Genomic DNA, 27,994 nt, shown 5'->3' with positions numbered 1-27,994 from the left:
TACTTTTGCACCACCCTATATAAAAAACAATTTAAGGTCTATCTCCCCCAGGGAGATTACCACTTATGAATAAAAACCAGTTTCACTAACCGTTTTATCTTAAGAACAAAATTCTTGGCATTTGGTTGACAGAAGCTTAAAAAGAAAATTATTCCCACCAAAAAAGCTTCTTAAAGCATGTTTCTATTCCAGTGTATCCTATCATCTACTTTAATATCAGCCCATGTTCTGTTTCTTAAAAAAAAGAAGAAAAATACTATTTAAAAATCATAAATTATTAGAATATTAAAGCCTAAAAGGACCACAGACATCATCTAACCCAATCTGTCTAATTTTCAGTTAGATAAAATAAGGTCCACAAGACTTAAATGAACTGCCCAATTAATTAGTAACAAAGACAAGATTAGAATCCAAGTCCAAAATCAATATTCTTTTCACTAACAATAGCACACATTTCTAATACCACAAGTGAAAAAAATCACAGAAATTAAACTAAACTTTGTTCAATATGTACCCCAAAAGTACTCTCAGGGCACTTCATCCTGCTCAAGGTACCAGCCAATAAGGAGACTGAATGACAACATGAATCAACATACTGTTTCCTTCACCAAGAAAAAAAAAAAGTTGTTTGAAATAAAAAGTGTGTTTATTGACAAAACTGATTTACATTCTGGCACAAGCTCCTTATCCCATCTTAGACCAGCAAACACTTCACAAATATGCAACGTGATTTGCGGGTCACATTTTGAAGAGCAATGTGCTAAATGAATATTCAGTGTAGTAGCAGAAACAGTTAATAATATAATGATCTGTCATATATATAATTCATACACACAGTTGTCATTTGAGGAATAAAAATATCCTTTATTTTGTTTTCATATATATATATTGATATGTATGAATATGTATTCATATATCTATGAAGGATATAGATACAGAGAGAGAGAGTATATATAGAGAGAGAGAAACAGAAGTTCAGAAATGTAATACTTGGCTCCAGGTCACAAAGTGAAGAAAAGGAAGAGCCAAGATTTGAATTTAGATTGGTTATACCACAAAGGCCAACCTCTTTATAGAAAATCAGGATACAAAAATGAATTTGATTCAAATAGAATTTACACATTAACTTATAACTCAAAATATTGAGAGTCAGGTATATTAATTCATAGTTATAAAAGGCCTAAAAGGAGAGGTAAAAGCTGGCACATACAGATCATATATACTTCACGACTGAAAAAGCTGTTCTTTCTGACCAATCCTGTTGTTTCAGGACAGAAACACAAGAAATACTGAAAGAGTAAGAGAATACTATATCTAATCAGATCACTTACATGGAATGAACATATTGCTTCCCTCATGCCAAAACTTCTTGGTCCACATTACCCAAAGTCCTTAGTTTCAAATTCACCCAGCTTCACTTTTCTCATGTGTACAATGGGACAGGAATACCTATGTCATGGAGTTATTTTATTGAGAATACTGTACTTCCTTTATTCTAAGAAATACTTTTCACATTTTAACATTTCTGAGATCAACATAGCTCATAATTTAAGTGTACATTTAATGTAACAGTGTTTTTTCTCTCCCCACCAAGAGCTGTTATTAAAATCAGTGACAGTCAACAGCCTAGCAGCATACCTAACCAAAACTTGTAACTACTACTATTATTTTATTATATTTGGTGCAAACAAGCAACAGATGATTCTGGTTTGTTTTGGAAACAGCTGTTTCTATAACGTTATGCGCTTATATGTAAGTATACACATATTTTAGTCATCGTTTTTATTTCTCCTCTTCTCCCTACCCCTTAGCATCTAGAGACCTTGGTTTTGCAAATTGCAGTTTTGCAATCCACATTACATTTCAAGAATGTGACTCCTGAGACTGTTGAGAGGTTAACAGGTTTACAAGGCGCTGATAGATGCAAATAATGGAAATGGTTAACTGCCTCAAAACCCTCTTTGAGTTAAAGAAGGATCTATAGTAGAGAGAGAAGCTTAAGCTAAGTCCTAAAAGACTAAGTACCAATTTATTGAGAGAGAAAAACACTCCTAGAAAAAGGCACTACTTTAAATACACTGTGCTGATTCAAACTTCCAGATCTGGAATGTCCTTGCTCAATCCTGCCTACTCAACAAACTTCTGTTCACCCTTCAAAGCCAATCTCAAGAGAATCCTCTACCTTAAAGTCTTTTCTGACTCCTGCAAATAACATCACTTTCTCCTCTGTGATACCGTATCCTAATAGATATTTTTACTCAAGATCACAAAAGAAAAGGCAGCACCAGCATTTGAATTCAGATAAGTGAAACCACAAAGGCCTGATCGCACCATTTAGTATTTTTTTTTATTTTTAATTTATCTTTATTGTTGAAACCATTACAGATGTCCCCCTTTTTCCCCCATTGATCCACTCCACCCCACATCTGCCCCACCCCCAGGCCTTTCCCATACTATTGTCTGTGTTCATGGGTTCTTCATTTACGCATATAAGTTCTCTGACTGATCTCTCCCAACCCACTCCCCTACCCCCACCTTCCCTCTGAGATTCCTCAGTCTTTTCCATGCTTCTATGTCTCTGGGTCTATTTTGTTCATCAATTTATTTTGTCCATTATATTCCACATATGAGTGAGATCAGTTGCTACTTGTCTTTCTCTGACTGGATTATTTCACTTAGCATAATACCCTCCAGCTTCATTACACACTGATCTCTTAATAGAATTTGAAATCCTTAGAAAAGAATCATCTTTCCAATCCTACTTTGTGCCGGGTTTCAACATACTATCCCTAGGTTTGGGCACTTGAGATCCCAACCACCACCTAGAAACAAATATATGTTTAAATTAATCCCCTTCTCCTCTCCATCAGGTATAGAGAAATCTTTCAGGGTTTAAGATCATCCAAGAATGTTTCAGAAGCATATTCTAAAATCGTAATGGACAATGACAACACATACCACCAACTCTCAAAAACTAGGAAACTCCCCAATTACATAGCGTTAGATCTCTAGGCAAGTCATCCGTAGAATACTGCTGTGATGGGTCCTCTACTTTGGGCACTGCTGTGGAGCATTCAGAAGCTACCCACAACAGTCCTTTTCCCAGTCCACTGTCTCTCTACTCTGCTCCAGCATTAACTGGATCCAGGTGGGATCAAGTGTTTGTCTACCTGGTAACCTAGTTAATGGTCTTCCCCTACTCCTCCTTCACAACTCTGCCCCTCTCCTCTTACCTCCCCTTGAAAATACAGTTGTTTAGATACAAATAGGTATTTACAGATTTTCTTCAAGGCAGCCCACATCAGTCTGTGAATATTCCTTTTTGGTCCATAAGAAGTAATTATCTTTTGGGCCCCATTATCACTCTCAATAGTGCAGAGACAAAAACAAATATATGTTGCATACTGTCTCAATAGGTAATCAATAAAATAGTTCCTAAACAACCCTAAAAAATATGTGCAACACCTCAGAGGGATAAGAGTATGTTAAATTCCTGAAAGTAAAAGTAGTAGTTTATTATGACTAAAGCATGTACAGCTTATGAAGAAATAAATTGTCACCAGAAAGAGAGGCAAGGGCAGATCACAACATGCAGGATAAATCATGCTACTGAACTTGGTGGTTATGTGCTAAGTGGAAAGGAAATACTGAATGAATGACTGGGTATGCAAACAGACTTTTGAGGGCATAAGAACTGAAACTTCAATAAATTTAAACATCCAAAGTTAAGTGTGCTGAATGCTTACCAAAGTTAACACAGAAGCTATGAATACATGATGCTATTTCCATATCTTAATTTCAATGAGACTACAGTTAGAATTTGAGACAGCAGCAAATTAAATTGTCAAGATTTCTAAAATAGAGTAAGCATAGCAAGTCCTGCCTCTCTTCAAAACCTAACAATGCTTATAAAATCTTGACAATATTATTTACATCTTTAACCCTGAGTTTCTTCATCACTATCTAACTTCATAGGGCTCTGGTGAGATTTAATGAAGGTAAGGCACTTAGCAGAGAGATTTTCAACTGGTGTGCCACAAGAATTTGTAAAATATGCAATATCCGACTGTTTAGTCAGGGGCACTAACTTCTTTTCCCTTAGATTGCCAAATTAAAAAAATGACAACAGCCAACACAATAGCTCTCTGGTGTGAATGCCCTGTCTTGAACCATAAATATATAGATCATATATTAATAGAGTCGCATCTTATTGGTCACATCACATAATAAGGTTGTGTGTGATTGGTTAATTCTTGGTACCAGAAATCCTTCTATACAAACATAGGCACCTGATTTTTTATAAAGTCACTTTGGAGCAAAAAGAGTAGTTATTATTTTTTTTGTAAATCAATCAAAATTATACCTATTTTTTGTCACCCTGGCAGAAAATAGAACATTTTTTGTTGTCCTGCAGAATTTTAGTAGTTACTTTATGTGTGCCATGAGATGAAAAAGGTTGAAAATAGCTGACTTAGCACAATGCCTGTCTGGTACTTCATAAGCTCAACAGAGGTTTGTTATTATTATCCTTATTGCTTTTACTGAAGGAGAGCGAAGACATAATTTTCTACAAACATTGCAGCAGATATAAAAAGAACACTTGGAATTAGCTGAAAAGTCAAAACTGGGCTTAGTAACACCAGTAAATAATGACTTTTGATGCACAGATGAAGGCATAGGAAAATAGACATGAGAGAGAAAAGAAGAAAAAAGTAGAAAAAAGGAAAAAATAAAATAATTCAAATTAAGAAAATAAGGGGTTTGGATAATGGAAAAACAGTGTAAATTTTAAAGGGAATTTTTCAAACACTATAATAGAAGATCTCATAGTTTTATCACTATCACTCATTGTATCCTTATTTCACTTTAAGAGCTGCTGTGTATCTCCAAAATTCATGTTAAAATGCTAACCCTTACAGTGCAGGGGAAGTGGCCTCAGCCCTGGGGCAGCCAGCAGTTGGAGGAGGAGGATCTGAGCAGCCTCTGGTGGGCCAGGGCCAGACCAGAGCCCGGCAGGGGAGCTATCTGGTTCTTCATGATGAAAGATCTTGGGATGCTTCTCTCTCCTCCAAGTAGCTGGTAGTTTGGATATTGAAGAGATGGCTGACAGTGTCAAACCTTTCTCCAGGATCTTACCTAGGGAATCAAACACTCCATCTGGGGTATTTGTACCATCTCAAACCTTGATGCTTGAATTCAGCAAGAGAGAAAGGAGCATCATCCAAAAAGGGCAGGTAGTGTCCTGGCACAGAGGACAGTCCAGAGCACAGAGAGGAAACAAGAGTGAGCCACATATTAGAATTTTTCCAGGCTGTGCTTGAAATGGCAGAGTATTCTGGTTTAGTTACCTCTTGTTTTATCAAGTGTTTATTCCTGTACATCAGTCAGTAACTGCCCAAATTATCAGTGATCCGTCTCTACATGGAGATGTTTGGCTGTGCCTGGAATTCTTCCTCACATCAATTTTCAGTGTTCTTTGGGTACCCCCCATTTGTGCTCAGCAAAGTTGTGAAGGCCATTTGGTTTCAAGACATAACTGACCTGGCATTCAAGGTATCAGGGAGGAAATGTCACACATTCCTTAGTATTAGCAAAATCACTGCTGACATGCTCCTCAATCTTCTGCTTCAGGCACTTTTCTTCATCCAGGGGATGTTTGTAAGTCTCTTTCCCATCCATCTCGTTGGTCAGCTGGTTAGTCTCCTGCATATGTCCCTTCTCTACTCACTATACTGATTTGAATATTGTTGGCTTAACAAAGGAATTGAACTGCATCAGCAATTGTAAAACACAGAGAAGAATTGGCCTTACTACTTCCGATTTGGTTTGTCCTTGGCTTTCCTCACAACAATGCAGTCCTCATACAGTATCAGTGCCTGTGTCTTCCCTATCCTCTTTCCTTTATCCATTATCAGTGCCAATGAAGCAAAGACCCCAGGCAAAGCTTATCTTTTCCAGTTGTGCCTCTCCTCCTTGGTGGTTTTCTTAAGCAACAGACTCTCCCACAAGAAGGTCTACCTAGTCTGCCCTGAGTAACTCAACCTCTGCAGAGGAGTTCCCTCCACTGCATATATCTCCTGCCAAACTGAAGGCTACTATAGACCACTGAGTCACCTGCCATCCAGGGAGAATGAGTGGGATTGGAAGGAGGTTCTGCAGCTCTTTCCTTGTTCTCCTCCCCCGCCAGGAAAGGCAGGACCCATTCTGCCAAGGGCCCTCTGCATATTCCCTTCTGAGGAATTGAGAGATATGTAAGGCACAACCTTCCTCACACCAATATGTGGACTTTTAACACCCACGAGTCTGAAAGGACAACAGGTGTTTCTGCAGCTCTTTTCTAGCATTTGCCAGCCCTCATGCCTGGACTGATCTGAATACTTTTTCTCCCCATGACATTTAGCCCACCCCCACTTCCCCTTCCTGCCTTTCACCACCCTTGGATAAATGGATTTATTAATTCTAGCTTTTGTATTTTGTGAACTTATTTTTGTTGTTTTTCAGTGAAGCACATAGATTGGATGTGGGAGGTAAAGGAGTATTTCAGTTGCTTCAGGTCACTCCCTTTATAGCCATTGCTGTCTTGTTTCTTCTAACTCAGGTTAGATTTTGGTCTCTCTTGCTCCACTGCAAAAAATAAGGCTGAAGAGATGGGATGGGAGGAAAGAACTCACAGCCAGATCTGTTGGGTTTTGAGGAGTGATTTTCCTTTTCCTTGAAAGGGAAAAAAGCTTTTTTCACTAGTATATTGAAAGCTCCCCAACTATAGGGAGGTAACAATTTTGAATAACTGCCACTGCAACACAGAATGCTCAGAGAACCAGAACTTAAACTCTGCACTTCTGAAATTTACTGTTGGCCACTCTGAGTCCCTGTGGTGTTTCAAAGGAATATTGGGTGCTGCAAATAGGAACTGAATGGGTAAACTTATTAAACCCATTAAACCTGTGATTGGAGTTTTTCTTTCATTTTAGAGACTAAATGTGAGCTGACCACCCCACAAAATGCTAACCCTCAGAACGGAAGACTAATTGTATTTGGAGAAAGGCCCTTTGAAGAGGTAATTAAGGTAAAATGAGATCATATGGGTGAGCTTTAATCCACTATGACTGAAGTCCTTATAGAAAGAGGAAATCAGGAAACAGAAACAGAGAAGAAAGACCATATGAAGACACAGGGAGAAGCTGGACATCTGCTGGCCAAGGAGAGAGGTTCAGAAGAAAGCAGTTATAACTGATAACACCTTGATCTTGGACTTCTAGACACTAAAACTGAGAAAATGTTTTTTAATCTACCAAGTCTGTAGTATTTGTTACAGGAGCCCTGGCAAACTGATAAATATACCAGCCAAACCCAAGTAACTCAGATTAATATAATGAAAAGGATACTTGCTAGACTAGAAATTTAGAGATCTGAAATACATTCCTACAGTTGGGCAACTTAAAAAGTGAGATTAAATTAGTAACTTTTCTGTGCCTAGGTTTACATATCTGAAATCCAGAAAATCTTTGAAATCGTATCAAGCACTGGCATATCAGTATTTTACTATTCAATTAACAGTCTTATTTAAAATATAGTACTCCAGATTAATACAAAAATTACAATCTAAACACAACGGGGTACTCTTTATTCTAATAAATCAACTAAATCTTCACAAAGTACATATCCTGTTTTCCAGATAAAGTTACTTCTTCTGAGAAGATGGTGGGGGGGTTAGATCTTTTTTTTAATGTTTTAATTTATCTTTATTGTGGAATTACAGATGCCCCCTTTTCCCCACATTGATCCCAACACTACACTGCCCCCACGCACTATTGTCTGTGTCCATTGGTTATGCATGTTTTTAGATTAATCTCTCCCCACCCACTCACTCATCCCAATCTTCCCTCTGAGATTTGTCAGTCTATCACACACTTCTAAGTCTCCAGATCTATTTTGTTCATTAGATTCTATATAGGAGTAAGATTATGTGATACTTGTCTTTCTCTGACTGGCTTATTTCACTTAACATAATACTCCCCAGGTCCCACCATGTTGTCTCAAAGGGTAAGGGATCCTTCCTTTTTACAGCTGCGTAATATTCCATGGTATAAATTTCAGAGAAGCAGCTTGATATGATTTCAGTCTTCTTGAACTTGTAGAGTCTTGATTTGTGTTCTAATGTGGTAGATCTTTGAGAATGTCACACATGCAATTGAGAAGAATGTATATTCAGTAGCACTGGGGTGAAATGTTCTATATATATCAATTAAGTCCATTTGATCTAGTGTGTCATCTAGCATCACTGTTCCCTGTTGATTTTTTTGTCTGGAAGATCTATCCAGTAAAGTTAGTGGGGTGTTAAAGTCCCTACTATTACTGTACTGATGTCAATCTCTCTGTTAAAGTCATCCAGAATTATTTTTTCAGCCTATTGTTCTGAAGTGGGTCTCTTGAAGACAGCATATATTTGGGTAATGTATTCCTACCCATTCAGCTATCCTACATCCACTGATTGGAACATTTAATCCATTTACACTTAAGGTTATTATTGATAGGTACTTATCTATTGCCATTTTAATCCTTTATGCCTATGTTTCTCTATTTCTAGCTCTTATTACAAGCAGTCCCTTTAACAGTTCTTGCAATGCTGGTTTGGTAATGATAAACTCCTTTACCCTTTTCTTGCTGGGAAGCTCTTTATTTCACCATCTATCTTGAGTGGAAATCTTGCTGGATAGAGTAGTCTTGGTTTCAGATCCTTGTTTTGCATTACCTTGAATGCTTCGCTTCATTCCCTTCTGCCCTGTAGAGTTTCTGTTGAGAAATCAGCTGACAGTCTTATGGGAGCTCCTTTTTAGGTAACAGATTGTTTTTCTTATCTTACCTTTAAAATTCTAACTTTTGGCTTTTTAATTATGATGTCTCTCGGTGTGAGCATCTTTGGGTTCTTCCTGCTTGGGACTCTCTGTGCCTCCTAAACTTGTGTGTCTTCTTCCTTCACCAGGTTAGGAAAGCTTTCTGCCATTATTTATTCAAACAGTTTCTCTAACCCTTGCTTGTTTTCTTCATCTTCTGGTACTCCTATGATGTGGATATTGTTACATTTCATGTTGTCCCACAGCTCCCTTAAACTGTCCTCCTGTTTTTAAATTGCTTTTCCTTTTTGGTTCTTTGCTTGAGTGATTTTTTTCTATCCTCTGTCTTCTAATTCACTGATCCAATCCTCAGCTTCCCGCAATCTGCAGTTCATTCCTTCGAATGTATTTATTTCTACTATGTCATTCTTAATTTTCTTCAGTTTCCGTATCTTTTCTCATGCTGTTGAGCATTCTTATAATCAGTATTCTGAACTCTATATCTAATAGATTGCTTATCTCCACTTCATTTGGCTCTTCTGGAGAATTATCTTGTTCTTTCATTTGGGGCTTTTTTGCCTCCCCATTTTGGCTGCCTGTTTTGGTTTATTTCTATGTATTAGGTAGATCTGTAAGAACTCCCAGTCTTTTGGATGGTCTCTGGTGCAGGCGAATGTCAGAAGCTGTTTGTGAGTGGCCTTGAGAACCGTTTGAACCTTTCAGCACTCCACAGCATGTCACTCCCTCTGCTGGGGATCTGTGCATTTGAAAAGGACCAAGAAGCATACCAACTTCTGCTTTTCCAAGCCTTGGATCCAGAAGCAAATCAGGCAAAGACTTAAATCACCCAGAAGCTGGTGGTAATTTAGTCTCTTAATGAGTCTCAGGCTGTAGAAACTCCTCAGGGTGAGGCAAGAGGTTTGTAAGGGATGGGGCAATTGCTTCTTCCCACTCCCCCCTCTCCCCAAAAGCTGCCTGGATATTAAATGACTGGCTGAGAAAGATGTCCTCTGCCATATGGGGGAATGACTCAGCACACAAGTCCTGATGGGTGCCCTCAGAGTTCTTTTTCCAGAGCCTGCCACCATGGATTCTCCTCACAATGCACTAGTCCACTCTGCCAGAGCTCAAGGTGAGTGGCAGCACATAAAACTTTGTGCACTTGCCCTTTAAGAGAGTGCCTCAATTTCCAGCTGCATGTTCCTGGCAGACAAACCCTGGGGGCTGCTTTTCACTGCCACATGTTTTGTGGGCACCTTTCTCAGTACTGGTGCTCTGGGATGGGGAGCTCACCTTGGGGTTTAGACCCCAGAGTTCTCAGTGGGAACCCCCAACAGCTGAGATATTCCTCTGGGACTTCACCTGCTGCCTGTGGAATTCTGTCCAGCCCTCTCAAGCCTCCACACTTCCTACCAGTCTCTATGTGGTCTCCACTTTACATCCTTAGTTATAAGGGTTCTCTCCAGCTAGTCTTCAGTTGATTATTCAGGATGATTTATCTATATTTTAGTTGTAATTATAGTTTGGTCCGGGGAGAGTGTTAGTGTAGCTACCACTTAATTTGACACCATCTTGGAATTCTCATAAAGTTAATTCTTGACTTCAGGTTTTAGAAAATAGGGCATATATGAATTTCGAGAAAGTATTTACACATATATTTTTTAGTAGTAACTCAAACGAAGCAGTTGTTTATTTCATTAAGAAGTAGTCTATCAATTGGCAAATATATTAAAAATAACAGTACTTTTATCCAGCTCCTACAAAACAAACTCCTATATTTCATTAAAATTGTTTCTTCAACTCTGTGGTAATGTTTACAATTTGCCTTCCAAAGTATGTGCTGACAATAAAATGCATTTAATTTGTTGCCATACTGATTTCCATTAATTATTTAGGCAATTTTTACCAGAAGAACAAATTTTTCCCCATGATTTGTGGTGTTTAAACCATTGCTATAAAGTCAATGCATTATTTAGGATTAGGTTTACTGCCACATAACATAAAAACCCAAACAATACAATAAAGATTATATAGATGTGTGTATTTGTAAATATATGTTGTATATGTATATACACAAATATATGTGTATATATATGTGTATATGTATACATAAAAAGTGTATGCACACTTACATGCATACATATGAAAAGCGGAGCATGCTAAAATATCTATTAGTTTCTTTCTATAGTTCATATATTTCTTAGGTGTCACCTCTAAACCAGTAGTATCCAATATAAATGTAATGCAAGTCACATATGTAATTTTAAATATTCTATTAGCCACATTAAAAGAAAAATGTAAAAAGAAACAGGAGATATTAATTTGTATTTTATTTCACACACTATGTCTAAAGTATCATTTCAACATGTAATAAGTATTTGAAACTATAAATGATAGTTTACATTTTTATATCAAGTCTTTGAAATCAATTGTGCATTTCATGCTTTCAGAACATTTCACGTGTTCACTAGCCACATGTGGCTAGTGGCTACCACACATCTGTACACTTCTAGACAAATCTAGCCATCTTTCAAACCTCAATCCAAGCAACATGACTTTTATGAAGCCTTCCCTTGACTCCATTGTACATTTCTCCCTTCAGTATGGCCCACTATGCCTTAATTTATTTCTATTATAGAATTTACACATTTCATTGCCTGCATTTGTCCTCCACTACAACAGTATAAACTCCATGCCTAACATTACATAAAGTCAGTATTCAATAAATATTTTTTGAATAAAATAGATATGTGGTCAGAGATGCAGTTATGCTAAATATGAGTATATATATTCAGACCCAACAGAAAAGTATTTAAAAGGCGCAAGGAGCCCTAAGGAAAGATAACCATGAACAAAGAACTAAATCTGCAAATTAAATATAGTAATCGATTTTATATAATTAAATCAAGTAAAAAATAAGTCAACTGTAGAATATGATTCAATAACAGGGTATATTAAGCATTAATAGCTAACTATCATAACATAAAGCAAAACTTTTATAAGGTCTCAGGAATAAACTACATAAATAGCATCTTTCTTTAAAAATTAATAACACATGCCACAAATGTACATAATTATTAAATTTTAATATCATAAACTACCTCCCCATTGTATATCTTTATTCCTTTTACAAAGATAATAAATTAAGGCTCTAAGATACAGAATGCATTATCATATTGATCTAAAACCTCAATCACTCTCACTGAAACTATAATCACTATTGTAAATGTCTATGTTCTGTATTTTCTAAGTAGGTCATCTTAAATTTATTTCAGAGTTTGGAAGCATAATTTTTCAATGTAATTGGGTCCAGCTGTCATTCTTAATGACAGTTTGACATGCAGTAACTAAAATACATTAGTTTACCTTTCAGAGTACAGATGGCTAACAACTATTAAAAATCATTTCTTAATTAAAAAGCGCAATATAATTAATTTTTTAAAAATTTGCCTAAAACCTATTTGCTCAACATACTTCCTATAAAAGTATCTAAATATTTCACAGAGAAAAATGTGAAATTTTTCATAACTACTCCACCCAATGTTAAAATAAGTCAATATTCCTACAAATGAATGTTGTTTTTTTAAATATATTTTTATTGATTTCAGAGAGAGGAAGGTAGAGGGAGAGATAGAAACATCAATGATGAGAGAGAGTCATTGATAGGCTGCCTCCTGCACACCCCCTGCTGGGGATCAGCCTGAAACCTGGGCATGTGCCCTGACCAGGAATCAGACCACAATCTCCTGGATCATGGGTTGATTCTCAACCGCTGAGCCACGCTGGCGAAGCTAAATGAATGCTTTTGATCCTAAGGCCTGAATGAGGAAATGTGAATGGTTCAAAACAATTCCATGACCATCAGGCAATCTTGTAGAACCATGACTAATTAGTTCAGCTAGTTACTGTGTGGTATTAATGAAACTGAGGAAATGGTTATATTTCCATTTGAATCTAAACTTAGTACAGTATAGTCAATGGTTAAAAGACTGCACCTACAATCCTACCCAATAAGACAGATGTCTGCTGGGGGACGACTTCAACAATTATATCAACAAAACAAGCATGTGAAAAAATTAATACCTAAAAAGATTTCACACTTTGGCATGATACCATTATAACTAGCTAGTTATTAATAATAGGGAAGGAGTAAAGGGAAGGACAGACACTATAGGCATGTCATTTGGGCAGCTTCACCAGGAAGCTGCAATTTCACATTCCCCAGGAAACACCAGCCTATTCCCTGCAAATATTGGGGGAAGAATCCAACCAAGGAAAGATAGATGCATGCCCAGTAAAGTTGGGGTGACTAGAGAAGGTGCCTGTCAGTCAAACGTGGGGACAGAGATGGTTGGCCAGAATTGGTGTGGCCACTGCAAGCACTTGAAGATTTGGGAATACATAATCCCCTAAACAAAGAAAGTCTCTTTCTTGTTACTTTTGGTCTGCTTGGCTTATGGCTCTTGTTGCTCCAGGCACAATCTCTTGGTTCCCTTGCATTTGTCCTTATGGCCCATGGACATGCAGACAAATCCCACAATCAATGGACTAATGGACTGCAGCAGAGAAACACAAAATAAACTAGCCTGATGCTTGAATGGACCAGGCTCCCACATGGAAAGGAAACTCTAGACACTGGCTCTGGTTTTAGATCTAATGAAGCCCCAGCTACATTTCTTTTATGCCTGGTCTAAGGGGGTAAATGGGACTTTGGAAACACAGTGTCAAAATTCCACGGAAATAAAGCTTTCTACCACATCTCATCCTCCCACAGAGGCCTCCAGGAATTCTTATTCTTATACTGCAAGAGACCCACCCCCAGCAGCAACAGGGAGAGATGAGCCCCTCTCCTATCCTATGACAAGCACATTTTATTCATAGAAAGAGATACTCCAAAGAAACTTACAATATGAAGTCACACTTTGGTAAAGGTGAATAACTAAATCTCAACTTTAAAAACCATGACAATATGCTACTTTATGAATAGTTGCTGCATTATTACATATTAGTATTATTTGATCTAGCTTCTAACATTTTCTGCAATTTTATTCTAATCTTGTAATGCTGGTAAATGAAAAATTTTAATTTACAGAAAGGTAAAATGTATGTAAAAAAATAAAATAACTCAAGGAATACAAGCAAGATATGTAACCAATATAAAAGTTATTAATGAACTATTAATTTACAAACTAGGTCTTCGAAACTTGGTATGTAATTTATATTTAAAGCACATCTCAATTCTTACTAGGGACATTACAAATGCTCAATAGCCACGAAAAGCACTTGCTTTTACTCTCAATAGTATAGCTATAGACAAACAAAAAGAAAGGGTGATGGGGTACTTTTGAACAAGTAGTAAATATATAAAATGACAAACATACAATGAGAAAAATCTTTTAATATACTTAAAAGGGGCATAAATATAGCCATGACTGATAAATCTTTAATAATTATAATAATCTAGCATTACACTGCAATGGTGTAAAAGGAGATAAAATATACCATTTCCTAAAAATACAAAAATAATGCAATATATAGATGATGTATGATATATGAAACTCATTATGTCATTAATCAATGTCACCCCAATAATTTTTTAAAAAAATACAGTAATAAAGTGTTAAAACTAAAGTGTCATCTTTAGAAGATGTATACTACATAAATGAGTCTAACCAGACTTGGACATGCTCTCTAGAAGCTTGTAACTACACAGGTAAGATGAAAGATGAATTTTAGAAAAAAGGATTTTTTTATTTTAAAACACAGATTGTTTAATGCAAGCACATTAACAAACAACCTCTTAAGTAAAAATAAATTAGCAGTGTTCTGTTTTTTTAAAGGAGAAGTTAAGGTAAAATCACCACTGAATATTCCATAAGAAATTGAAATCACTGTAACAAAATACCTGTTGTCTCCCATAAATAATTAATTTTTTAGGTGACAAGAAAAATTATTCATATATCAGTGCTCCTGATCTTTCTTTCCCTGTACCTACTCAACAGAATTCTGGCATAGTATGCTCAGTCTCTTCACTTTCCCCACCCTCTGACACTGTCTTGTCAGTGTAAATGAAGATTATTTTAGGCTTTGCAATATAGGGAGAACAAAGAGAAGTACTAGGGTTAGAGCTGGGTGCTGAGTCTTTCAGAAAAGTTCCAGGACAAGAAAACAAAGAACTGTACTATGGGAACACAGCAAATGAGAGAGAAAAAAGTAAATTTTTAAAGAAATATTACTATAGTCTCCATCTCTATTCCTCATAATATACAAGAAATAGGAGTAAAGAACCTGAGTCACGCAGAAATTACTTCTGCTTATTGGAGATTGTTCATTTGGTACCATAAACACAAAGACTGGTCCATGTGGATCATGAGTTTATGAATGTAAAATACAAATATAGCCTCAGAGTTTCTCATCTGTCTTGCCAATGGAGACTAGTTTCAATCAAAAACTCTTACTTACTCTTTGATGACAAATGCTAAGTGAAATAAGCCAGAAAGAAAAGGACAAATACTGTATAATTACACTTATGAGGTACCTATAGTCAAACTCACAGACATGAAAAGCATAATGGTGGTCACCAGGACCCGGGTGAGGAAAACTTGGAATTTAACTAGGGAGTTATTGTTTAATGAACACAGAGTTTCATTTTGGGAATAAGAAAAACCTCCGGAGATGAATGGTGATGATGGTTGCACAACAATGTTAATGTATTTAATTAGTGCCACTAAACTGCATAATTAAAAAAGGTTTAACTGGTCAATTTTAGGTTATTTATATTTCACTACAAAAAAAAGATCAAGTGACACTTCTCTTTCTCAGACTGGCTTATTTCACTTAGCATAATACACTCTACACCCATCCTTGCTGTCTCAAAGGGTAAGGAATCCTTCATTTTTACAGCTGCATAGTATTCCACTGTGTAATGTCCCAGAAGATGCTTGATATGATTTCAATCTTCTTGAACTTGCAGAGACTTGTTTTGTGTCCTAACATGTGGTCTATCTTTGGGAATGTCCCATGTGCACTTGAGGAGAATGTCTATTCTGCAGCTTTGGAGTAGCATGTTCTATAAATGTCAATTAAATCCATCTGATCTAGTGTGTGATTTAGTCACTATTTCCTTGTTGATTTTTTTGTCTGGAAGATCTATCCAGTAAAGTCAAGAGGGTGTTAAAGTCCCCTATGATGACTGTATTGCTGTTGATCTCTCCTTTAAAGTCCTCCAGAAGTTAGTATTTTTTCCCAACCTGTGAGTCTTTTGTTCTGAGAATGGTCTCTCGTAGATAGAATATATTTGAGTCTTATTTCCTTATCCATTGTTTTGATTGGGACATTTAACCCATTTATATTTAAGGTTATTATTGATAGGTACTTATCTATTGCCACTTTGTTTATTTACATCTATGTTTCTCATTCTATTTCAACTTATTACAGCCGCCCCTTTAACATTTCTTGCAATAGTGGTTTGGCGGTGATAACCTTTCTTTGTCTGGAAAGCTATTTCACCATCTATTCTGAATGACAGCCTTGCTGGATAGGGTAGTCTTGGTTTCAGATCCTTGCTTCTCATTACCTTGAATACTTCATGCAGTTCCCTTCTGGCCTGTAGAGATTCTGATGAGAAGTCAGCTGACAGCCCTATAGGAGCTCCTTTGTAGGTAACAGATTGCTTTTCTCTTGCTGCCTTTAATATCTTTTGTCTTGAATTTTTGGCATTTTAATTATGATGTGTCTGGGCATGAGCCTTTGAGTTCTTGCTTGGGACTCTCTGTGCCTCCTGAACTTGTGTGACTTTTTCCTTCACCAGATTAGGGACGTTTTCTGCCATTATTTCTTTAAACGGGTTCTCTAACCCTTGCTTAATTTTGACCTCTTCTGGCACTCCTATGATGAGAACATAGTTATGTTCCATGTTGTCCCAAAGCTCCCTTAAACTGTCCTGTCTTGGGGGGTTTTTTTTTGGTTCTCTGATTGTTGTTTTTTCAACCATCTTCTAATTGGCTGATCATATCCTCAGTTTCCCCAATCTGCTGTTCATTCCTTACAATGTTGTTGTTTTTATTTCTATTATGTCATTCTTAATTTCCTTCAGTTTCTATATATTTTTCATGCCGTTGAGCATTTTTATCATCAGTATTCTGAACTCTATATATCTGATAAATTGCTTACCTCCACTTCATTTAGCTTTTCTTCTGGAGAATTCTAGTGCTCTTTCATTTGGGGCTTGTTTTTTTGCCTCCCCATTTTGGCTGCCTGTTTGGATTTCTGTGTATTAGTAAGATCTGCTAGGACTCGCAGTCTTTTGGATGGTCTCTCACAAAGCCAATGTCATATGCTGTTTATGACTGGCCTTGAGTACCCTGTTTGAAGTTTTCCACACTCCACAGCTTCTGGTTTCTTCTGCTGGGGCTGGTTGAGTTTGGGCAGGAACAAAATATGCACCAAGATCTGCTTTTCCAAGACCTGGATCCAGAAGCAAATTGGGCAAAGACTCAAAGCACCCAGAGGCTGAAATTCAGCCTCTTACAGAGCCTCAGGCTGTAGAATCCACAGGGTGGGGTAGCTGATATGTTATTAGTCTCTGAAGAATCCTCAGGGCTGTAGAAACTCCACAGAGTGGGGCCAGAGGTTTACCAGCAGGGTGGGGCAATTTCTGCCCCCCCCCCCCCCCCCCCCCCCGCTTAAGCTGCTTGGAAAGTAAATGTCTAAATGTCTGCCTGAGAAAGATGTCCTCTGCCATATGGGGGAATGACTCAGATAGGTGCCCTCTGAGATCTATTTCCCCAGCCTGCCCTCCCTGGATCCTCCTCACACTGCTCCAGTCCACTGTGCCTTCCCTCCACCAGAGCCCAAGGTAAGTGGCTGCACATGAAACTTTGTGTGCTGGCCCTTTAAGAGGGTCCTGCATTTCCAGCCTTCTTTCCCTTGCAGAGAGAAACCCTGCTGCTTTTCACAACCAGATGGGTGGGTGGGGAGAGATTAACATGAGAATTTATATTCATATATGCATAACCCACGGATATAGATAATAGTGGGGTGAAGGCCTGGGGGGAGGGGGGAGGGAAAGGGAGAGGGAGAGGGGAAGGGGGGGAGGGGAAGGGGATCAATTAAGGGAAAAGGGGGACATCTGTAATACTTTCAACAATAAAGATAAATTTCAAATAAAATAAAAAAGAAAATTTTTTTAAAAAGAAAAGAAAAACACTCTTACAGACTTCTAAAGCCACAGTTTGAGCCCTGTCTGGTGTGGCTCAGAGAGAGCATTGTCTTATACACTAAAAGGCTGCAGGTTTGATTTCCAATCAGGGCACACACCTAGGTTGCAGGTTCAATCAGGTTCAGCGCACCTACAGGAGGTAACCCATTGATGTTTCTTCCACACATTAATGTTTCTTTCGCCCTCTCCTCTCTCTCTCCTCCCTCCCTTCCTCACTCTCTAAAACCAATTTAAAAAAAATTTTTTAACATATTCTCAGGTGAGGGTTAAAAAAAATAGTTTGGCCCTGGCTAGGTGGCTCAGTTGGTTGGAGTATCGTCCCATACACCAAAAGGTTGAGTGTTCAATTCCCAGTCAGGAAACATACACAGGTGATAGATGTTTCTCTTTCACATCAATGTTTCTTTTTTTCCCTTCCTCTCTTTCTTAAACCAATAAATCAATTAAAACATATCCTTGGGTTACGATTAAAAAATAGTTTATTAAAATATTCATGCTTATTTGTTGAAAATAAGTATGCTGATATATAAATTATTTAAAGACAACTGACTGTAATATAGTAGCTAAATTAATGTAGCATATAGAAAATAGTCTTTAAATGTTAAAATTCAAAAGATTCACTTGGAAATACTCACTTGTCAGTGACAGCACCTATATCCTTTCTTGGTTGGATATAGTAAAGAACAACATTTTCAAATGTTACAGTTTCATAAGAATACTGTTTTAAACTGCATGATGTTTTGCTTCCTGAAAATTATCTGTGATGGTTCAGAGATTAATAGAGAAACAGAGCAATTCAACATGAACAAAGGGCTTCAGAAAAAATATCTGGTAACACCATACCTTATGTCTACTCTATAATCCTAGTCTCATAACCTCCCCTTATTTAAGGTAGGGATTATGCAATTATTTTTTTATATGGCCAATGTGTACCTTGACTCTGGCAACAGAACACTAGGCTAGGATCACTCACTACTTTATCCTCACCTGAAGATACTTTTTTCCATTGCTTTTTCAGAGAGAGTAGAAGGGAAAGAGAGAGAGAGAGAGAGAGAGAGGGAGGGAGGGAGGGAGGGAGGGAGGGGAGGAGAGGAAGAGAGGAGAAACATGGATGTAAGAAAGACATATCTATTGGTTGCCCCCCACACAGGCCCCAATGGGTGGGGGGGGAGCAAATCCTCAACCCAGGTACACACCCTTGACTGGGAATCAAACCCGTGACCCTTTGGTGATAGGTTGACACTCTAACCACTGAGCAACACCAGCCAGGGCTCACTACTTTATTTAACTATATTTTAAGTGTTCTGAGCATGCCTGAGTTTTAAAAGTTGGGGGAGTCATACTTTTAGATTAAAACTATAAACTATAACCCCAAATGGGCTGGCATAAAGTGAAACCATAGGCAACAAGATAAAATTTAAAAAGCACCGACTAAGAGGAATCTAGGTGTTAAATTCCAAGTCTGTGAAGGACTGGAGGATCTGCAACCTCCCTGTGTTTCTTACCTCGCTTCCACAAGTGATAAGAGTGTGGCCATTCACCAGATGTGAAGATGCTATGACTACTCACTCATTTGAAATATCCAGAAAACTTTCTTTTAAACATAACCCATGCATATATACACCTAAATACGTCGATCTTACTCTCTCAAAAAAAAAAATTTCAAATGTTAAAAAGAGTTAAACTCAGGAACTAAAAGAACCAGAACAGCTAGAAAATAGATTTGAACCCAAGTCAGAAGTGTTCAAAATAACAAAACTAAATCAAAGGTAAAAAAATCTTCATTCAAAAAAAATTTCACTAAGCAACACAAAAGTTCAGATTCTATGTTAAGTTGAATAAGATAATGTTCTGATCTCAAAGGATTCAGAGTCTCTAGGTTTGTCTGACAAGTAAACAAAATTTAACACAGAATATGCAAGTGCCAATTTGAAGTATGTACAAAAAAAATGTTATGGGAGAACAAAGATGGGAGGAAGAGCTTTTAGGGGTAGATCAGGGAAGATGTCACTTAAGTGGTGACAAGAGCTCAATCCTGTATATAAACAGGAGTTCTTTAGGCAAAAATCAAAGAACATGGTGACCTCAGAAGTGCAATAATTATTTACCAAGTAATGGTCAACACAGTATAAAAAATATTCTCCCACTGATGATTCACATCTCATAAAATGTTAAAAATAATTTAAACACTTCATTTAAATTCAAGGACTTTGAAAAGATCATCAAGTTATAGAGAATTAGTACAAATCAAGTAAAATGATTCTATGACATTTTATAATAAAATATTTCCTATATAATTAAAGCTGAAAACACTTCTCTATTAAGATACCAGATTTAGTTTAACTTACAAAGTCAATGACTATTTTTATTTCATTGAAGATTTTATATGCCAGGTCAAGAAGATAAAATGAGATAATGCAGATTATATGCTTAACATATAGTGCTTGGCAAAGATTCAGGAAATATAAGCATATTTTATCACCTTCATCGTGATCATCAAAGGTAATGGTATATTTTAAAGAACAGAACTGGAATATCTAGCTCTGAGTCTCATTTCTGCAACTAAACTGCTTTCCAACCTTGCACAAGCCTCTTACCTTCAGCCACTGTTTACTTATTATATTAAAGTAAACCACATTTACTTCGAAGGGCGTGGGAAAGGATATTAAAACCAAAAGGTATGAAACTAAACCCAATCTATAAAAGCCAATTCCCTCCCCATAGGTGAAAAACTTTTAAACAACAGTAGAAATAACATATATACCATTTTAAAATCAGCTGTAGTTTATTTCTCTCAGAAAAGTGTTTGCTAAAGATAAATAAACCTAGACATTCATACTTCCATAAAATTTGCTATTAATCAGTTTGCTCTACTTTAGTATACTGAGAGAGGAATCACAATTATTAGAAATTATATTATCTAGGCTATAGTATAACCCCACCTATAACTCATTTGTCTTATTCAAGAAAATATGGTATATGGGGCGGTTCATATAATTAATGCTGATATATAAGAAATCTAATTTATATATATAATATATTAATACATACTATTACTCTAGCTCACAGTAATATCTAAAGTATCCACATTTTGCTAGTTACCATTTATAATACTGTATAACCAATTATTCCTAAAAACTCAAAGTTATTTACAATACAGTTCTTGCTAAATCACTTTTGTGTACAAATCTATCAACCTGTCCTGCATTCATTTTTATTTCCTGTGAACAGCTTGTCCTGAGTCCTCTATGGGTAGCATTCCCTACCCCAGAATCAACTCACTGAGGCTGTCTGGTCCCTTCCCTTCTAACATCCTCTCTTCACATAACATTGGCCTTTGGGATACTTTCTAAGTACTGTAGATACACTTCAATTAATAATGGAAAAGACTCCAGCTTTTGAATCTGAAGGCCTGAGTCCCAACTCAGCTACTTAATACCTAGATAACCTTGTGTAACTACTCCACATTCCCTGCAGCCTTTGTTTCCAAATCTGTAGAGAAGGAATGGTGTCTGAAAAGAGGGTTATTCTGAGGATTAGTTAATGTAGAGCAATCACACAAGTGAACTGTAAACAGTTAAGAGGTATTAAAATATAGATTTATATTTTCTAAAACAAATGAACACAAATAGTTTTTATTCCTCTAACTTGTCCCTTAGGCTTGTTACTCAAGTAGTCTTCTAAATATTTAAGCTAACACTCCCAGAGGGAGGTTTTATTTACCTAGGATCATCATTCATGTCCTACTAGATCTACATGTGAAATTCATCCATGTGAGGGAAGAGATGGGAGAAATTCCAGGCAAAGGAACTTGCATAAGCTCATGTCTATTCTTTCTCGTTTTCCATCCACCTCACTCAAAATAGGAAATTAGGAAAAACTACCCAAGGCAGCATTAAATACTATGCAAGATTCAGGGAACAGACGTCCTATGATTCATCAGGGGATCATGATCTGTGCATACGTGAGATCTGTTCTCTGACAGATTCATTAGGCTCAGGTACTCCAAGCTAAAAGAGAACAGCTCAGTTTTAATTAGATCATTATTTTTTGTCTATGATCAGAAGATCTCCAGGCTCAGGATAAGAATAAAAAATAACAGTAAGTACTAAATAAAGTTAGCTTTGTACCAGGCACTTTAAAGATATTAATTCATGCCTGGCCCAGTGGCTCATACACCAAAAGGTTGCAGGTACGATTCCCAGTTGGGGTGCATATGGTAGGAAATTGATCAATGTTTCTCTCTCACATGTTTCTCTCTCTCTCTCCCTTCCTCTCTCTCTAAAAATCAATAAAAACATATCCTCAGGGACTCAGATGGGCGCCATTCCATGCACCAGGAGGCTGCCAGTTCAGTTATGGTCAGGGCACATGTCCAGGTTGCTGGCTCAATCCCTGGGAAGGGGGTATGCAGGAGGCAGTCCATCGATGTAGAGCTCTCACACTGAAGTTTCTCTCCCCCTCCCCCTTCCACTCTCTCTAAAAAGCAATAAGCTATTAAAAAATTAAATATATATATATATATATATATATATGTAAATTCATTCAACAACCTTAAGGTAAATATCCTCTTTTACACATAATGAAACTGAGGCACATAAAGTCTTGATGACTGCATGATATTATGTAACATGGATGTAAAATAATTTAACCTTTCCTATTGTTGAAGATTTAGGTTTTTGCCAATTATTATATCATACAACTACATTTAACCCCATAATTGTCCCCAGATAACTCTTCCTTAAAGAACTAAGGACTGATGTCAAAAACCTCTTGACACATATTGTTAAAATGTCATTCAGTGCAGCTTAACATTTATATGTTCAACAACATCATTTCGGATTGTTTTAGCATGCCTAGAAAACAATGGTAATTTTATTTTTTAATTTAATTATAATTTTCTTCTTATTCATGGTACCTCACTAGTATTTAGTGAAGATTAATTTTGTATTTACTAGTGATATATATTTCTTCTTTCTTGAAATATATCAAGTCCTTTACCAAGTTATTCTTTTTCTTATGCTCTGTCCTATAATACTTAAAACCCAACATTTTTTTAAAAAATTAATTCAGAACATTAATCAGAAATTGAAACAGGCCAGTAAGCCAGGACAAGTGGAATAGGAAAACTGAGATAGATAGCTAAACAAAATGACAAAGCCATTTACAGCAGATACAGAGGGTCACCTCCCTAGAAATAACATCTAGGCCTCAATTGTATTTCAGCTCCAGACTCAGAAGAACAACAAAACCAGGTGTTACCAGGACCAGCTACAATGACTAATGACCACCTGCCCTGACACTGACCAATCAGTGAAGACCACGACTTTGAAGAAATGCATCAAGAAAATTGATGAATATTCTACTGACACCCTTCCTGAGACTTCTCCTAAGATCCCCACCTGTAAGAAAGAAAGAAAACCTCAAGACAAAGGACTCAGTGCAGGCTCTCTCTCTGGGGAGAGGACCTCTCATTCCCTTTCCCCTCTTCTCCTACTTCTTCCCACACAGGCATGCATCTCTTAAACCCTAAAGGACCCCGTGAAGCTTGCAACCAGGGGAGCAATGGGCAGCAGTAGCTTGTCCCAGTCTAACCCCTGAAACTGATCCCAAAGCCCCTTTCTCTCTGACTTCCCAGAGAGCTAGGGCAGCCCAACATAGGCTCTCCTGTTGCTTCTTCTATGCTAAGCCCGTTCTTGTTTTACTGTCCCCAGCTTTAACAAATATTCCCTCATAGTCACTTGGACTCATGAAATTTTCCTGCAAAAAGTCAAGGACCCACACATTACCAGCCAGCCCTAGACAGAGATGCTCAGGGCCAGATCCCCTTTGTGGTAACAGAATCATGGGGATGAAATGGATAAAACCCAACTCAAACTGTCTTAAGCAAAACAGGAAATGTATTAGCTTAACACACTGAAAGTCTAGGAATATAACTAACCAGAAAGGCTCCAAAGATGCCATTGGTTCTAGTTGCCTCTGTCCTAACTTCATTCTCAAGCATACTCTGCTTAATGGTGTCAGATTGCCAGTCAAATCTAAACTTACATTCTAACATCTTAGCAACTCCAGTCAGGAGCATTTATTTTCTCTGGCAGAATGAAAGAAGTTATCAAGCTATCTCAGATGTGCAGCTAAATTTTTAACCAATATCTGTTACTGATGGGCCAGGTCCAGTTTCTGTTTCTGGTCCAGGAAAGCAGAAAGGAATTCAGGGAAATCTCAAACCTTATAAACCAAGAATTAAGAAGGAGTGACTTCCCACAGGAGTATCAAAAAGTCTAGAACTATTAGCAACAGAAACAATGGATTCTATGCAGCTAAAACCAACAGAAATCTGTAACATTCTAGCTCATGGCTGCCCATTCGCCCTATAAACACACACACACTCTCTCTCTCTCTCTCTCTCCCTCTCTCTCTCTCTCTCTCTCTCTCTCTCTATATATATATATATATATATACACACACACACACACACACACACACACATACACACACATATATCATTTTAAATACCCTTGTTTAGCAATATTACTGTCTTGGGAAAAACAAAAAACACACTTATCATCTCACCATGGGGAAGGAGGCAAGACAAAGACAATGCCAAGTTACTGTATCCAGCTAGAAATCTGAATTCTTTGAGCTATGAGCAATTGGTCAGACCTAAATCTGCATTCTTTTGGGTGGTAACACATAATCTGACAATATAGCTATATAATTTAATATATATAATTATAATATATAATGGTAAAAGAACATAACTTTTTAAGACGTTTTAAAAAGTGAAGAAGGTAAAACCAACCATGGTCACTAATTCAAAGCACAGACCACATACTAATGGTCAGAGCAGTAAAAATTCCTTGTCCTGGCAATGAAGTGCCTTAGTGAGCCAATTTGGAAGTACTCATTACTACTATCTCAGAAGACCTCTCTTATCCATTATCTTCCATGGCTTTAAATTTTCCTTCTAGCAGTGGTACTGCTTTAGCAGCCCACTTCCTTTTACTGAGAACTGCCTTTGAAATATGGGAACACAGGCCTTATTTTTTTTTTTTTACCAGACTTGAGGTTACCCTGGAAGTAGTTACCCTAAAAGCTTAATAAGATTTTAGTCAATTTACTTCAGGAAACTGGTTGAATTAGCAAACAAAGCCAGCGATCCTGTCAGGATATAGTGCATGAATCTAGATTTCTACCTTTTCAGTGTAGGAATATTCAGTCTCATAGCAACAGGCCTTCACAGGACTCATCCCTTAACCCTCAGCTTAATGATTTTCCTTGAAGCAATGTGAAACAATAAGCTGTGTGACCCAGCACAGCTATTCTAGCACTTGTTCCCTAGCTGCATCCTTTTTTTAAAGCTCTGAAGTAATTGGATTGTTACTTTGGTCAGGAGTCTGGAAATATACACGAGATGCTTGGACAAAGCTTATAAAGCAGAACTTTACCTGGTTCTAATTTAAACTCCTATCCATCCTCTTATCAACTTTAGCATGGGGCAAAAATAATTGGGCTTTCAAACCTTCAAGGTTCTTGGTATGTATTCTGATTCTCTGCTATCTTGGATGGTGGTTAAGGGCAGAAAAGGCCTCTCTTAGTTGGAAACACAATATTCTCTTCCCTCTATGATTTCAGGCATGCCAGCTTGGACCAAAGCTAATTCCTCTTATAAGGCATTATCAAAGGCCCCAAGAAGTGGCCAAAATGCTATAATATCATTAAAGTTCCAGCATCATTAGTTCCATGGGCAAAGATAACACAGGTGACTATTTAAAACAGCTGGTCTATAATTCCTTAAAAGGAACTGGTAGAGAAAGCAAGATCCTCACTGCCTTGCACTCTATTTCAACATTTAAGGTTTGTTCTTTACAATGTCCCATTTCCAGTTACTAATGTCTACATGTCTAAGGATCCCTTCCCTTTATAAATGACAAAAACCCAATTTAAATAGACTTCAAGCTAATCACAACAATAATAATAAGCTTTAAAAGAGAGAATTTAATGGTTAGAAGATAATTACTATAGGCACAGAGAACTCTGGGTTCTCAAGCAGAATCACAAACATATTTCTTGCTCTTGGATTCATATTTGGTCAAATTATAACACAGGCACTGTCAGCTATGGGATGAGCTGACTTGTTCAGTATTCCTAACAGAAGGAGTTCCAGCATAAGTCCTGAGCTAACTCTGAGGTTCCCCATTACATTACCAAAAGGGGATATGTATGCTAGACAGACAAAAACAAGAGATATCCACTATTCCTGGTAATATGACAAATGCGAACAATCATTTTTTAATTTCTATGCAATGCATTATATATTATTTGTTAATAATAGACTGTTATGTGCTTATATATTTGACATACACATAGGTTTACTGAAAATAAAAGTTTTTATCAGATTCTTACTTATTGCAGTATACCAGTTTAAAATTACAATACTTAAAAATGACTACATAGATAACATCATAGATATTCAACACACATTTCTAGTCATAGGAATAGATAATACATTAATTTGACATGAGTCTAATTTATTTTAGGATCTTGGGTCTGGTCCCTACAATCGAACAGAATTTCAGAAACTGGTCTTCTGCCTAATAATGTTACCCTGCACACTCAAAAATGATGCATTAACATATCCAAGATCCATAAATACAAAGAATATACACACACACACATATATACTTATATATATACACATACAGGCTCCTGCCTTCTTGGAGTTCACAGCACAGGAGGGGAACTTCCTGTAAACCATAATACCAGATAATGATAGGTATATCTTCATATAAAGAGATACACTGATAATTCATAAAATATGAGAAGTACAGGCAAGAAATGAAAAACCTATGAAACTTATGCAAAATAATATTTAAATAGTCAAAAATGTGGACGACTGAAATTTATAATACAGCTACATCAGTGAACCAATATGAGGCCTGGGTCTGCTAGAACCAATAGATTTCCTTACATTGTGTTGGAGAAAGTATAGCAAAAGAAAAGAGATCCTTAAGATATATTTAATTAACAGCATAGTATTTGCCAAAAACTGACTAACAATATACAAAGTACTTATTTAAAATTAATATCTAGGTTATAGGCTGGCTATAGAATATTTGCTGCTTTAGTGTCATTATACGACCAAATTAATATTTCTGTGGAAAACCTCAGAACTCAAGATTCTGAAAGTTCAATAGTTACATATACATTTTAATTTAATTTTCAACACCCAATAGCAAGAATAAAATATAACTCAAGTTAATACAAAAAGCTTACATGTCAACATAAATTAAAACGCAAGATATTATTTTAATATAAATCAATGTGGTTTTATTAATATTAAGGACTGTGATTCTAGAATACAACTTCATATTTTTAAAACAGATTTAGTTCAAATACAGAACATACCTCTTGTTTGTAAAATTTTAAGTATCTTTAAATTGAAAATTATTCTAATTAGCAAGCTTCAAACCAAAAAAAACCTCCAGGAACAAAAGTTACTGTCACATTCAAGTATGGAAGAGTAACTTAAAAATTTCCATTTAACCAAAATACTATGATCAATATGCCAAGACAGCAGAACTTAGCCCAAAAATCCCCTCAAAGTATCTTGTTATGCTTTCAATACAGTATACAACGTGCCACTTAAATGTGAAAAAAAAAAAAAAATGATCATTTTCTACAACTAAAGATACACTGATATATCATGCAGTCATTCATGGGAGGAAAAAAGTCTACAAACTAAATGCTATAGAATTATAGACACCTATTCAAAAAAATCTCTACTGTGAATTCTTTCATTAAGAAAATATTAATCCTCTATTTTCTTTTCTAAAAATATGTTTACATTAAAATTTTTGGTAAAAAGAAACTTCCATGCTATAAACAAAGAACACATGATACTTACATAGCATTTACCTCAAGGAAGGAAAAACCTTAT

General features: G+C 36.7%; 1 protein-coding gene and 1 pseudogene across 3 annotated transcripts in view; one reads left to right on the top strand and one right to left on the bottom strand.

The window, feature by feature from the left end:
- NBEA (neurobeachin) overlaps positions 1–27,994 on the bottom strand; it is an 816,964-nt gene that overhangs the window by 785,533 nt on the left and 3,437 nt on the right. The gene's annotated exons all lie outside the window — the stretch shown is intronic.
- Positions 5,064–6,109, top strand: LOC107525174 (etoposide-induced protein 2.4 homolog pseudogene; annotated as a pseudogene).

This window comes from Miniopterus natalensis, chromosome 2 (assembly GCF_054644295.1).
Source record: "Miniopterus natalensis isolate mMinNat1 chromosome 2, mMinNat1.hap1, whole genome shotgun sequence".
NCBI lineage: Eukaryota > Metazoa > Chordata > Mammalia > Chiroptera > Miniopteridae > Miniopterus > Miniopterus natalensis.
This window is presented reverse-complemented; position numbering and strand designations above follow the sequence as displayed.